Source organism: Megascapheus bottae, unplaced genomic scaffold (genome assembly GCF_031878675.1).
Source record: "Megascapheus bottae isolate mThoBot1 unplaced genomic scaffold, mThoBot2.hap1 HAP1_SCAFFOLD_40, whole genome shotgun sequence".
Lineage (NCBI taxonomy): Eukaryota > Metazoa > Chordata > Mammalia > Rodentia > Geomyidae > Megascapheus > Megascapheus bottae.
This window is the reverse complement of record NW_028327715.1, coordinates 6397438-6412560: the sequence shown is the minus strand read 5'-3', so window position 1 is coordinate 6412560 and position 15123 is coordinate 6397438. Positions and strand designations below refer to the sequence as shown.

The following is a 15123-nucleotide window of genomic DNA, read 5'->3' as shown; positions in this document are numbered from 1 at the left end:
CCTGTTTTTCTAGCCTGTCCTTTGAAATCCAGAGATGATTGTAAAGTCCCAAAAAGCCCAAGGGAATCCTTGCAGCCTCGTGCCAGGCTCCTGTGATGAGTAGTATGGGTAGGTCTGTGAAGAAGACTGAGTTTCCATCCAGGCACCTAAGGATACTGTCAACAGCACTGCACGTGCGTCTTAAGGTACAGGACTTAGACGTCCAGTTTGAGCCTAGAGATTCCATAGGCTTACAAGTCATTCAACAGGCAATTAAAACAAGATATAAAGAGAATCATCTCACAAGTACTGTTTAAAGCATTGGAAATATGTACCTTCTTCCTGTAAAGAAAATAAAGGTTATAAAGACAAAGACATAGCTATTATTCTCATTGAAATATTAATCCAGCCTTACCAAAAATAGCCATTGTTTGAACATTCCCATTGTTATATCTCTTGGGATGTGATGAATCCATCATAAGTGATGGAAACCTCTCTGTTTTCTTACCCCTCTTTCTGTGAGGGATTTTTTTTCAGACCCCCTTTCTCACCTAAGGATGAGTAAGGGCGGTACCCATAGCATGAAAAGGAAGATAAGAACTGCTTATGCAGCATTCATCTCAAAACTAGAAATGTTCTTGGTGGAGTTGAGCTACCTACCTTCTGTCACATGAAAGGTGACATACATGGAAACCAAGTTGACATTAGAATATGAACCACATGCCAAAAAAAAAAACCATAAGAACTGTCAGACTTAAGGAAATCAGTATGAAAGCTACTTCCTCAATATGAGATGACACTTGCCTAAACAGCAACACACAGTACATGATGGTCTCCCTGTGTCTACAACTTATGACACCTGTGACCATGAGACTCTGCTTTTGTTATGAGGTCTAGTGATACTGGTATTTCACATAATTGTAGGTATCCCCCCCATCAAAACGCTGAAATGCATATTTTCCTCTAGTTCTGTGTCCATGCTTCTCCTACATACCTATTCCTAAAGAATTTCCTTTGAATTTCTGTCATCCATATGTAGGTGGCAATTGTAGTCAAGTATTTCTTCCAATTTGGATTCTTCCCCTGGAATAAGAATGTGGAATTGTACAAGGATAAACCTTACCATCCCCCAAACATCATCGGAGTGGAAAAGAAGGAGGGCTACGTGCTTTACGACCTCATTCAGCTCCTGGCCCTGTTCTTTCATCGCTCCATCTTGAAGGTACTGGTTGCTAATGGTTCATCAGCTCATGGTGACGCCCCAGCCCTTGTGCTGGTTCCCTGGAAAGCTTGAACAATGGGATTTAGGATGGGGTTAAAGGGTCCATGGGTAGCCTCTGCTCATCTGCTCCTTAAATGACAGTTATATCTATGTAGTGCCCATTTCTCTAAATAGTTCATAAGGGAAACTGGTGTTGATCTGTATTTCAACCCTGGGTTGATCATAATTACTCCACATTTGTGGAAGCTTCCTAAGTACTGAGATCTTAGCCGACACACCAAACTCTACCTTGCTTCAGCTAGAAACTCAGGAAACACTCAGAAATGGATCACAAGGCCTCTCATCCCCATTACACCGCGTGCCTACTCCTAGTGTTACTGCTTCCATAGGGGTTCTCTTGTGAATCCATCCATGGTGGCTAAAGACCACAGCTGGTACAGCCAGTTTGCTGTAGAGGGTGCTCTTCACCATGTGACTCCAGAAAGACCCCCGGCAGGGCAGAGCTAAGGAGTGGTGTGGGATCTTTCTTCTCACACACTGTCATAAACAAAGCTTTATTGTGCCATTCCATGTTAATGAAATTCAAATTATCCCATAGTATTTTTCTGTACTCATGTCCTCCTGTTACTTGAAAGTTAGCTTTTGATAAAGTGTTTTAAATGTATTTTATCAACTAGTGTATCAGTTCCGAGGATCCTTTTGGGCACAGGCTTGGAGTTTACACACACACACACACACACACACACACACACACACACACACACACATTGTCTTTTGGTGAACTGATCATTTTCTGACTTGATCTCCAACCACTTGGCCTCTTAAATATAAGTCATAAGAAGGACCAAGCCTGACAGATCTCCCAGTCAGAGGACAACCCCATTGGAGTACTTCATGCACAGGGCAAGGCTGTCCTACATGCTATAGCTTCATGCAGGCAGCCTTTGGCTCCGGGGAGATCCCCAGGCTCTCCGCCTCTTGTTCTGCCATTTTTCCTCTCTTCATCAGCTCCTCATTCCATTTCCATTAAGTAAACACCAGGCTCTTGCAGAGAGCATCATATTTGAGTAGGATATTTGCCTCATATTTGAGAATATTTGCTTTGTTCCTGAATCTCCCTGATGTGAGCCAGCGGTCACTTCTCACTGTGAGGCTGTAGGAGGGATAGGACCACTATGGGAAACAGGGGTGCTGGTGGATTTGGAGTGCAGGGGAATTCTCAGGGCTACCTCATTGCAACACTCCCAATGCTAGCTATGAACACAAAGACGTGTTCTGGAAAACGCTTTTGTCCAAGCAATTATTTCATCTTTATTCCAGCTGCCAGAGCTTTCTTGATCTTCTCTATCAATCCATCAGACTGCTTGCTGCCAGCCCTCTCTCTTTTCCTGGGACCATCGTCCAGCTTCTGTACACTTCTCTCCCTTGGTTCACTGGGTTTAATACTGTACGACAGAATGCCAGCTCCCCCACTGGAAATGGTCACTTCCCTTGTCACTTTCTGTCTCCTCAGTGTCATGGCCTGTGGGATGAAGATGACATTGTTGATAGTGGCACAGACAAGGAGGAATCGGATGATGAGCTCTCTCTCAGACATGGCAGAAGAGACTCTTCAGATTCACTCAAGTCCATCAACCTCGCAGCGTCCGTGGAGTCTGTGCACGTGACATTCCCAGAGCAGCCTACGGCCTTCCGCAGAAAACGTTCCAGCAGCAACACCCAGATCTCCCCAGGATCCAGCTTCTCTTCAAATAGGTCCAAAAGAGGTATCTGCCACATGGCGTCAGGCTGAGCTCATCTTGCTGGAACCTGTGGGTCATAGGAAGTGACATTACTAATTAGCTGTTATCAAGAGATGGATATTGTAACACAAGTCTAAGTCTTGCCTCTGCTGGTATGGTTTCTTTGCTCTAAATATCTGACTCCTTGCAGGACTGACAACTTCAGAACATTGCTAGCGAGAAAATGTCAAACATATGATTTGTTCGGGATGCATAAATATTCTGCTGGAATGGTATTCAGAGAACTAAGTCCTTTGAAAAGTGGATTTTAATTTAGCCAGTGGGGGCTTTTCACAAAACTACCTAGTTAATTCCTAAATGACTTACTACTTGCTAAACAGCCAGTGTGATCAGAAAGTAGATTTGTTCCGGGCTCACGCCTGTAATCCTAACTACTCAGGAGGCTGAGATCTGATCAAACCGAAAACTGGAAGTGGTGCTTTGACTCAAGTGGTAGAGCCCTAGCCTTGAGCTGAAGAGCTCAGGAACAATGCCTAGGCCCAGAGTTCAAGCCCCATGACTGATGAAAAAGAAAAAAGAAAGAGAAAGTAGATTTGTCCTACAGTTGCTACTCTTAGAGTAACTGAGTAACTAGGCCTTCATATTTGTGGAAACTAGTATTTATTTGGAAATTGCCAAATGCTTGGGGATGTTTGTCCTCAGAACCTGCTTCTGAGGCAGACAGACACTGGCAGACCTCATTTTTGTCATTATACCCTTAGTGAAGTCGAGGCATGAAAACAGGGATGGGCCATAGGTTCTACCAGGATTGTTGAGCACATTCAAGGCTGTTCTTCCAGTGTGTCCCTAGAAAATCCTTGAGCAGCGATTTCAGAGCTAAACCCCAAAGATGTTGTTCAGTGACGCAGAGTTGAGAAGACAGCCTACTAGACACTAGTTCGTGAAGCCATCTGCCCAAGTGCCCTCCAACCATTAAGCATGTGGGCTCCATGGGCTGCCCCGATACTGTGAGTGACAGGTCTGACTCACCCCTCACCCAGCATCTTGTGATTTCTCTCCATTCTTTGTTGCTTTTAGGCAGTACAAGCACCCGGAATAGCAGCCAGAAAGGAAGCAGTGTTTTGAGCATTAAACAAAAAAGCAAAAGGGAACTTTACATGGAAAAACTTCAAGAGCATTTAATCAAAGCAAAGGCATTTACAATAAAGAAGTGAGTATACCAGAAGTTAGTCACAGAGCTGGGGAAGTGGCTTTACTGATTTTTTACAACCAGAGGTGAGATGTACCCCCAACCCACTTTCCAAGGCTCAGAATCCTCTTTTGTGCCACAAGCAAGGGAAGAGATGTACAGTATCATCTTCAGAGATCATACCTGTCTTGGCAAAAAAAAAATCCTATCTGCCCTCCTATAAGGATCTGTCTCCAGAAAGATTATCCTGAGACTGAGAACAGAATGATCTATTGATCATAGGGGCTAATTATTCTCTCCTCATCCTCCTCCTCCTTCTGAAGCAAGTATGTGTTATTTTCTGACTTGCAGGACTCTGCAAATTTATGTACCCATCAGACAGTTCTTGTATGACCTCATTCACCCAGACTACAGCACTGTGACTGACGTGTATGTGCTAATGTTCTTGGCTGACACTGTAGATTTCATCATCATTGTCTTTGGCTTTTGGGCCTTTGGGGTAAGTTTGAGCAAAGGCCTCTGAATGCCCATCATTTACTGGGCAGTACCACTCAGGCCTAAACCTCATGTCTCTTCCCAGAAACATTCGGCGGCTGCAGACATTACCTCTTCACTGTCGGAAGACCAGGTCCCTGGGCCATTTCTGGTAATGGTGCTCATTCAGTTTGGAACCATGGTGGTGGACCGAGCACTCTACCTCAGGAAGACTGTGCTAGGCAAGGTCATTTTCCAGGTCATCCTTGTGTTTGGGATCCACTTCTGGATGTTCTTCATCTTACCTAGTGTGACTGAGAGGTGAGATCTTTATGAGCAGAGACAGAAGGAAATGAGACGCAAAAGTTTGGGATCTCTTCTAAACTGAGTGCAAATCCACACTCCCTTTATTTATTTATTTATTAGTTATTTTTCAGATAAGCGCTCACATTTTTGCCCAGGACTAGCCTAGATCAAGATTATCCTGGGTCCTAGTGGTAGAGTACTTGCCCAGTATGCACAAAGCCCTGGGTTCTATTCCTCTGTATCACATCCATAGTAAAAGCAGGAAGTGGTGCTGTGGCTCAAGTGGTAGAGCCCTAACCTTGAGAAAGCTCAAGAACAGTGCCTAGGCCCTGAGTTCAAGTCCCAGGACTGTAAAAAAAATTATCCTACCTCTGCTCCTTGCAGAGATGGAACAATAGGTGCTATGCCTAGACCCCAAATATAACTGCCAATCATGATTGCTTTTAATCTAGACTAAAGTAGTTACATCACTTGTGTTTTTATAAGTTATTAATAGATGCACTGAATAGCAATTGACTGTAATCATGGCTTTTGAAACTAACTGCACATTGGAAGTTCCATTATTTGATTCTCTTGCCCCACCTTTTATCTTCGGCACACTCTGCTGTGTATGAAGAATTCCTTAGAATTGCTTTAAGTGGCAAAAAATGAGATTTGTTGATTTTAAATTGCAACTTGTATCTCTTTGAAGCAGCAAAATATTCTCATGACTTTGTATATTTTTACATTTTAGGAAATTCAGCCAGAACCTAGTTGCCCAGCTTTGGTACTTTGTGAAGTGTGTTTACTTCGGGCTGTCAGCCTATCAAATCCGCTGTGGGTACCCGACACGAGTGCTGGGAAACTTTCTCACCAAGAGCTACAATTATGTCAACCTCTTCTTGTTTTAAGGGTGAGGAAGCTGTGTGTCACTATCACTGTTGGAGTGTAGGCTGACAGCTGTTTTCTGTATAGAAAGGAAGAAGGCAACTGCAGAAATGGCAGTCATGAAATGCCTTTTGAGTGTAATTGCCCCTCACCTGCCAAGAAAGCTATTCTAGGATCAACTACATGATATGATTTTCTATTTCAGTATCCTACTTAATTACTGTGAAAATACTTGGGGGTGAAAATGGGGTTATGGGCAGGCACTAGTTCATGCCTGTAATCCTGTCTAATCAGCAGACTGAAATAAGAGGATCACAGTTCCAAACCAGCCTGGACACAGAAGTTCTTGAGTCTTCAAGCCAATTAACTACCAAAATAAATAAATAAATAAACAAACAAACAAATAAATAAATACATGCTGGAAGTGGAGCTGTGGGCTCAAGTGGCAGAGCATTAGTCTTGGGCAAAAATAGCTCAGGGACAGCGCCCAAATCAAGCTCCAGGAACAACAACAACAACAATAATAATAATAATACTAATGGCTGTGTGATCCTAAAATATTAATAAACTGAGCGCATAGACTAGACCATTAAAAACACTTTGGGAATTTGAAGAGGGATTTTTATCCCACCAAAAGCCACCTGAGCAGGGTGCAGTGATTCACATCTGTGATGCTAGCTACTCAGGAGGCTGAGATTTGAGGATCTCACTTCACAGCCAGCCTGGGCACTAAAAAGTCCATGAGACTCTTAACTCCAATTAATCTCCAGAAAACCGGAAGTGCCACTGTGGCTCAGGGGGTAGGGCAGTAGCCTTGTGCTGAAGAGCTAAGGGACAACCCAGGCCCAGAGTTCAAGCCCCATGACCAACCAAAAAAAAAAAAACAAAACATCTGAATGCTATCAGCATGCTTTGCTGTGGGTAGTATGTTCTTCAGTGCCATGATTCAGTGCATCTTCTCTCCATCGCCCTGGATGTCAGTCACATTACCACATGAGACACATGAGACACATGAGACACCTAAGCACTGGCTATCCAGTCCAGAAGAGGAATGGGGGATATCCAGCTCTTGTGAACAACAACACATTGAGCATTCAGTTCTAGGTTGGGCCTAGGCCTAGTACATATGTCTTTTAGGAGCCAAAAGAGCCCAGGTGGGAATTTCTCAGTGATCAGAATTCTAGAACAGTCTCTAGTTCCCCAGGCTGGGAGAAGGTCTGTGCCCTTCTTAAATCTGAATCTTCCCCCATGCCTAGAGGAGCCTAGGCCAAGCTACAACATGCAAAGGAGGCTAAGACAGAGGCGACTGGTCCTCCCACAGAGATTCCTCCTGCCCTCGCCTCCCAGTGGCATGTCCTATCCCCCCTGACATTTCCCTTTTGCCCTCATCTTCTCTTACCAGATGTATTGTCTTTACTACTACATCCATCAGGAAGTAACACATAGTTCAGTAACCCTATGGCCAACAGATAATCATAAACAAATAAATGTGAATGAAAATATGTCATTAAAAATGGAACCCAGCCAGATGCTGGGGATCACACCTAGCTACTCAAGAAACTGAAAGCTGGAGATCATGGTTTGATTCTAGCCTGTGCAGAAAATCCATGAGACACACACACACCACACACCCCTGCATGCATGCATGCATGCATGCATGCAAACAAATAGAAATAGTAATTGATTATATAATTACCAGAGAACATGATAAGAATGAAAAATACTAATGTACATATTGAGCTCATAATGCAAGTTTGATTTTCCTGGGAGAGTCACCTTGAGAGTTTGTCTTCAGCCGTTAGGTTTAAACAAAGGAAGTGCATGCATTCTTGAGGTGAGGTAGATAATGGGGCCACCACATAAAGACTTCTCTGACCAGAGGTGGTTTCTGGCAGGTTCCGCCTGGTTCCATTCCTGACTGAGCTGAGGGCAGTGATGGATTGGGTATGGACAGATACAACCTTGAGCCTCTCCAGCTGGATTTGTGTGGAGGACATCTATGCCCACATTTTCATCCTGAAGTGCTGGCGGGAATCAGAAAAGGTAAGAAGCCCATAAAAGTGCCTCCTTCTCATTTGTTTCACTTGTAAAGCAGATTGCTTACAAGGATCATATAGCTGGTGGGAGTTTTATGGCCAAATGAATGCAGGCAGAGGCAAAAATGGTCATGGCCTATAAATAATTGTGCATTGATTTGCAACTCACTGGAGTTGGAGGTTTTGATCTTACTTTTGCCGGTGTCAGCAATAGCATTCAAATATTTTCTGCCTCTGGGTGCAGTATACTAAAGTTATTGTCACAGTGCTCTCTGAGGCAGAGGCTATGGAGTGTGGAAGATGGCCGGAGCTCATGTTCACCTTCTTTCAGGACAGCTAGGGAATGAACCTCTTTATACAAAAGAAATTCAAGTGTAAGTATTTCTTTATTCCACTGTGTTAAATATTCAAATACAGATGAGATTTGTTGGATTTTTCAAAAGTTTAGGTAGCATATAAAGTAAGAACCTCTTGTGTAATAGCAATAAAAATACCCAGAATCACACCTGTAATCCTAGTTCTAAGCCAGCCTGAGCAGGAAAGACTGTGAGATTCTTAATCTCCAATAAACTACAATCAACAGAAAAGAAAGCCAAAAGTGGAGCTGTGGCTCACTTTAGTGAAAAAGTTAAGGGCCAGGTGTGGTGACCCAGGCCTGTAATCCTAGCTGCTCAGGAGGCTGAGATCTGAGGATCAAGATTAAAAGCCAGCCCAGGCACAGGAGGATATGAGACTCTTATCTCCAGTTAACCTCTAGAAAATGGGAAATGGGGCTTAGCTCAGGGTAGGTTGGTAGCCTTGAGCTGAAGAGCTCAGGGACATGAGCACCTAGGCCAAGTTCAAGCCCTATGACCCACCAAAAAAAAAAGCTAAGGGACATCATGCAAGGTCTTGAGTTCAAGTCCCATTATTGGCATGCAAAAAACATTATTCTTTGGAACTGTCTCCCCCGATCTACATAAATTCTCTTGTGTACTTTGAGTTTCTGGTGCTTTTTTCACATTCCAGACATAGGCCCATCATGCTGAAGCCTCTGTGTTTATGAGGCTAGTAGAGCAAAAGAGATAGCACTAATGCAGGTGCTCGAAATTGTCTTGGCATGGTCTTACGTTAAGGGAGCAAAGGAACTGACATAATAACAGGATGCCTTGATCTACGTTTTGGGGGGGAGGGTTTGGGGGGGTGGAGGTTGGAAGCACTGGGATTTGAACTCAAGGCTTCCTTCTTGCTGAGTACTTGCTCTACCACTTAAGCCATATGCCTTAGCAGCCCTCTTTATGTTGATGTTTTGGTTTTTTTTTTTTTTACAGAGTTTCACTTTATACCTGGGACAGCCAGAACTGCAGTCCCCAAGTTGCTAGAATGATAAAGAGTGAGCCATTGTACTCAACTTGGTTCATTTTTGTTGTTGCTGCTCTAACAGAAACCCTGAGACTGGGTGATTTTTAAAGAAAGGAAGGTTGTTTGGGTTCCCAGTTCTGGCTTCTACTAATGAATTCCCACTGATCCATGCATGACAGAAAATCAGGGAAACTGCCGGGCTTATGTTGAAGAAGAAAGAAATTAAGCTCCTATGATAGCAAGCCTGTTTTCCCAACAGACATCAATCCATTCACAAAGTCAAAATGCCTTGTAAAGCCTTCGTTACCCCTCAATACTGTCAGCTTAGAGATCAAGGCAGCACAAACTGTGTGTAAACCAGAACACAGGAGCGAAGAGCCACCATACCAAAGAGGCACTGAGGGTAGAAATCATTACATATGAGAAAAAAAATAATTTTTATTCTAAGGAGAATAGATGTTTTCAGCAACTTGAAATAATGGAAAGAATGCAAACTAGAATTGATTTGTGAGATAATCAACAAGCTAAACAGAAAAGAGAATTAAGACGAGTAATCAAAAGGTCCATAAAAAGAAAAGAAGATGGCAATTAAAGTCACTCTGTTACTAAATTGGCTGCTTCAAGGGTAGGTTGCTAAGATATGTACCAGCCACACAGATAGATATCATGGCAGCACTCGGCTCACTCTCAAGTGTTAGATCACTCACACCATAACAAAGCACCTGTGATATATCAGCTTAAAGAGAGGAAAGATTTGTGACTTGCTATCTTGACCACTTGTTCTTATTACTTTGGGCACTGGGCAGCACAGTTCGCCAAGGCAGGAGCCATGTAGCAAAGTCCTGTGTTCAGCACATGGTGACTGGGAAGTAGAAAGAGAAAAACATCAAAATCCCACAGTCCTCCACCAAGGTCTTCCCCCTAAGACCCAGCCCCTTCCAGGAGCAGGAAGAATTTAGCACACAGACCACCAAGGGGCATTCCAGATTCAAACAGAACTTCAGCCCTGGAAGTCATTTTTCCACAGATAAATGATCAGTTGTGTATCTCCGCTAACAACGCTTAGTTCAAAAACTGGTTTCTCTTTCAATGGTCATGTTCATTGGGAATCCATGGGAGACTTTTTCTTCTTTCAGGTCTGCCAGATGCCTAAGTTTCTTACATAAAATGATGTTGTAGTGTATGTGTATATACCAAGGATAATCTGTGTACTTTGTCATCCCTAGATTACTCATAAAGCCTAAGAATGCAAATGCTAAGCAAATACAGGGCTGACCGTATTGTTCGGGGAATAATGACAAGACAAAAAGTCTCTAATGACACAAATTCCCACTCAGGTGTTCCTTTTTGTATTTTTTGTACTGGTGCTTTGACTCAGGGGCCTGAGTTTGCTAGGCAGGTGTTTACTACTTGAACCACACTCCAATCCTCTTGTGCCTTTGCTATTTTTCGGTCGGGTCCTTACAACAGGGGCATGCAAGCATGCAAAGTTTTTGCCTGTGTTGGCTTCAATCACAATATTCTTCGAGTGGCTAAGATTACAGGTGTGAGCTGTTCCACTCAGTATATTTGATAGGTTGATTTCCTACAAACACAGTATAATACAGTTGATGAACAAGAACAATTTCCAGAAAGGCACACGCCCACTCATGCAGGCCACTTATTCCTGGGCAGATTCCACAATGATTTCCTTACAGCTGCTTCCCAGAGCGCTCCAGGAAGCTGGTGGGAAATGTAACAGAGCAGGGCTGCTGAACTGAGTTTCCCCACTGGCCTGTAGTAAAGAGCTAAGTGCCTAGGAAAGGGATGACTGAGTAGTTCAGAGAAGAAAATGGCAATCCCTTAGAAAAGTGGCCACCTGCCTGGAGATAGATCCAGAGTTCATCCTGAACCACCCAGGGAGCACAGCAGGGAGGAACAAGAGCTAGCTCCAGCGGCTATTGAGATAGCTGAGGACTAGGGCCCACTTTAGCAGAACAGACCACAGCTGTCCATGACAGAGATAAGACACATCTGCTTTGCTGGGGGCTTAAATCAAGTAGCAGAATGCTGGAACAAGTTCCAGTCCCAGTACCATCAGAGAGAAAGAGAGAGAGACAGAAAGAGAGAGAGAGAGGCAAAGACAGAAAAACAGAGAGAGAGAGAAAGTGAGACAGAGAAAAAGGAAGGAAATGAGACAGGGAGAGAGAAAGAGAGGAAGGAAGGGAGGGGGAGGGAGGTAGAAAGGGGAGAAAAGAATGAAGAAAGAAAAGAAAGAAAGGAAGGAAGGGCAAGAGAGACACATTTTTCTTGATCTCACAGATTCCTTCACAATGCAGAGTTATTATGGTGTACTGACAGGAGTGCCCTCAACTTGCTTCATTGACTGAATAGTGGAAAATCAAATCAGCTCATTTGTGTATACACACACACACACACAAACTCACACACCATATTTGATAGATATTAATCAACTAATTAATTTATCAGTTAATTCAATATTAAAATACTGAACTCTAGTTTTATTTGTGAAGCTCTAAATTAGAATATTAGAATTTGTGTGCATCTGTAATCTCAACTACTAAAGAGGAAGAGGTTGGAGGATCTTGGTGTCCGGCCAGCCCAGATAAAGTTAATTAAGAAAACAAAAACCAAAACTAAAAATAAAAGGTATCGGGGGACCAGGAGCATAGCCTAGTAGTAGTGTGCTTGTCTAGCATGCACAAAGCCTGGGTTTGATTCTGTTATGGGGTCAAGAGGAGGGGATTCCACATCCCTCCAGGTGGGGATTCCACGTCCCACCAGAGTCCACCACACAGAGACAGTCTCATATAAAAAGGTGAATTTATTGGAGAAATAGATGGTGAACTGACCAGCCAGGGACACAGTGCAGACTCGGGAGCTGACACTGTGACCCTGAGCGGCTCTCACGCAGGGTTTTTAAGGGCAAAACCCATGTGGTGGAACCTGGCCACACAGGTGGCCAATGGGATAGTTACATACACAGAGGGACCATAGCCAGCTCCAGCCACACGCAGGTAGCCAATAGGGTTACAGCCCAGTGTTTGCATTTACCTATCACCTTAGTTGGAGTTGCAAATTGGGAAGGTCTCCACACAAAAGGGGCCCACCCCCACCCAAGCTGATATCCCTCCTCATGGGGGTGGGGAGAAGGTCAAGGTTGCCCCTCCCTAGAAGTGCAAAGGCGACTGGGCTGTACCAGATATCCCTCCTCATTGGGGGGGGGGTGGGGAGGTCAAGGTGGCTGGGCTGTACCATTGTCGACCTTCCACAATGGGGCAGGGGAACTCTTAGGCATTCTGGGTGGCACCAGTCCCTGCTCCCCTCTACACTCCCTGCTCCCCTTAACAATTCCTCAATACCACATACACAGAAAAGGCCAGAAGTGGTGCTGTGGCTCACGTGGAAGAGCGCTAGCCTTGAGCAAAAAGTGTTCAAGAACAGTGCTCAGACCCTAAGTTCAAGCCCCAGGACTGGCAAAAAAAAAAAAAAAGTAGTGTGTGGATGGACAGAATATGTGTCTAGCAAGCACAAGTTCAGTCCGGGTACTGGAGGTGGAGGGACTCGGAGAGAACAAAGGAGAAAGTTTTCCGCAGGAATGCAGGGGTGGATCTGGAGCACTTTTGCGCCTAAGGAGCAGAGCTTCCCCTCTCACTGCCCACAGCACTTAGTGGAATCTTACTGCCTGCTTCAAATCCAGTGGAATGACCTCCTGCCTTATGGGTGCAGCGTGCAGACTCCTCCTCCTGCCCATCACACTCCTGCACTCCTCTCACTTCTCCACTCTTACCCAGGGGAACCCAGGCCCTCATACATCAGGAATTCAATTTTTGTGTATGTGTAGGTATTGGAGTTTGAATTGAGAGCTGGAGGCCCTTGTTCAACATTTCCCCTCATGGCTAGCACTGTACTTCTTGAGCCACACCTCCAGTCTAGTTTTTTGGTTTTGGGAGTGGGGGGTTTGCCAGTCCTGGACTTGAGCTCAGGGCCTGAGCACTGTTGTTGGACTTTCTCAAGGCTAGAGCTCTACAAATTGAGCCACTGCATCACTTCTGGTTTTTTTCTATGTATATGGTACCGAGGAATCGAAACCAGGTCTTTGTGCATGCTAGGTAAGCACTCTAACACTAGGCCAAACTCCCTGCCCTAGTTTTGCGTTTTGTTTGGTTGGTTGGTTTTATTTGCTGGTTAATTAGAGATAAGAGTATCAGGAACTTTTCTGCCCTGGATGGCTTCAAATCATGATCCGCAGATCTGAGCCTCCTGAGAAGTGAGGATTATAAGCAGAGCCTCTAGCACCAGCTTCAGGAATGCCATTTAAAAGTCTTTCTATCCTCTATGCAGGGAAGGCTGACTTCAAGACGCTGGTTTTAAGTATTCAGGAATTTAAAATTTCTTTTCCATACATAATGCCTTAAAAACATTCAATTTAGTCTGCAGGATGTGTGACCCACACTCACAAACAAAACACACAACTTTTCAGGATACTTTTTTTTTTCTTTTTGCCAGTCCTGGGGCTTGAACTCAGGGCCTCAGCACTGTGCTTGAGATTTTTTTATGCTCAAAGCTAGCACTCTACCTCTTGAGTCATGCTCCACTTCTGGCTTTTGTGACAGTTAAACAGAGACAAGTGTCTCATGGACTTTTCTGCCCAGGCTGGCTTCTACCCATAACCCTCAGCTCTGAGACTCCTGAGTGGCTAAGATTACAGGTGTGAGCCCCCCTTCAGGATTCTTTGGCAGCACTCTGTGGACCAGAGGACATGTTGTAAGCTTGACACAGCGTCACTCCACTTCTCAACTTTGCTCTAAGGTTGGGACAAGGTTGCCATCCCCATGTCAGTGTAAGTAGAAAAGAATCAGTCCTGTGAACTCTCACTGCACCTCTCCCAGCATGTGTGCCCAGGCCTCTTGGAATCCTTCTCTTGCAGAGATACCCTCAGCCCCGGGGCCAGAAGAAGAAGAAAGTGGTAAAATATGGCATGGGCGGTATGATCATTGTCTTGCTCATCTGCATTGTCTGGTTCCCGCTGCTCTTCATGTCCTTGATTAAATCTGTCGCTGGAGTTATTAACCAGCCTCTGGATGTCTCGGTTACCATCACCCTGGGAGGATATCAGGTAACCTAGGTCTAACCTACCTTCCAGAGCCTTTCTTAAGGCTGCATTCTCTCAGCAACACCTTCAAGAATAGTTAGCGATGGCTGGCAGTTCCAATATCCTGTCCTGGTATTGACTATTTAGCCAACACTGTGTGAAGTTCACGCAAGAGATGGAGAAAAAAAAAATCAGTTCATTGCCTCGCATGCATAAGGCCTTGGATTTGAACCCTAGTACCACCAGCCATCTGGTTTGAACACACAAACAATCGCTGCATAAACATTATATCTGGCCCTTGCAAGATGGCTCTGATTTTTAATTCCAAATATTCAGTAGGTGGAAGAGAGTGACTTGAGCTAGGTACTGTGGCTCACAACTTAGCAACTGAAGAGGCTGAGCTCTGAAGATCATAGTTGGAAGCCAGGGTGGGCAGGAAGTGAGAAACTATGAAACTATCTCCAATTAACCACTAAAAAGCTAGAAGTGGAGCTGTAGCTCAAGTGGTCACGTAACAGCCTCAAGCAAAAAAGCTAAGGAACCTTGTCTATACCCTTCGACCAATATATTCTTTCTCTCTCACCCCTCCCTCCTCTTTCTCTCTGTCTCCCCTCTTTCTCCCTCTCCCCCTCTCCTTCCCCACCCCCTCACACACACACACACACACACACAGAGTGGTTTGATGCCAGTCTGGGAAGTTAGCAAGATCCCCCATCTCAATAAATAAGATGAGTGTGGTGGCAGGTGTTTGTAATCCTAGCTAGGCAAGAGGCATAGGAAAGGAGGATCCTGGTCTGAGGCCATTCCTGGGCAAAAATGCAAAACCCTATCAAAAACATCACCTAGAGCAAACAAAGCTGGGGAGTATCCTT

At 44.4% G+C, this 15123-nt stretch overlaps 1 pseudogene; it reads left to right on the top strand.

The window, feature by feature from the left end:
• Positions 1–15123, top strand: part of LOC150039449 (piezo-type mechanosensitive ion channel component 2-like) — a 118253-nt pseudogene that overhangs the window by 100693 nt on the left and 2437 nt on the right.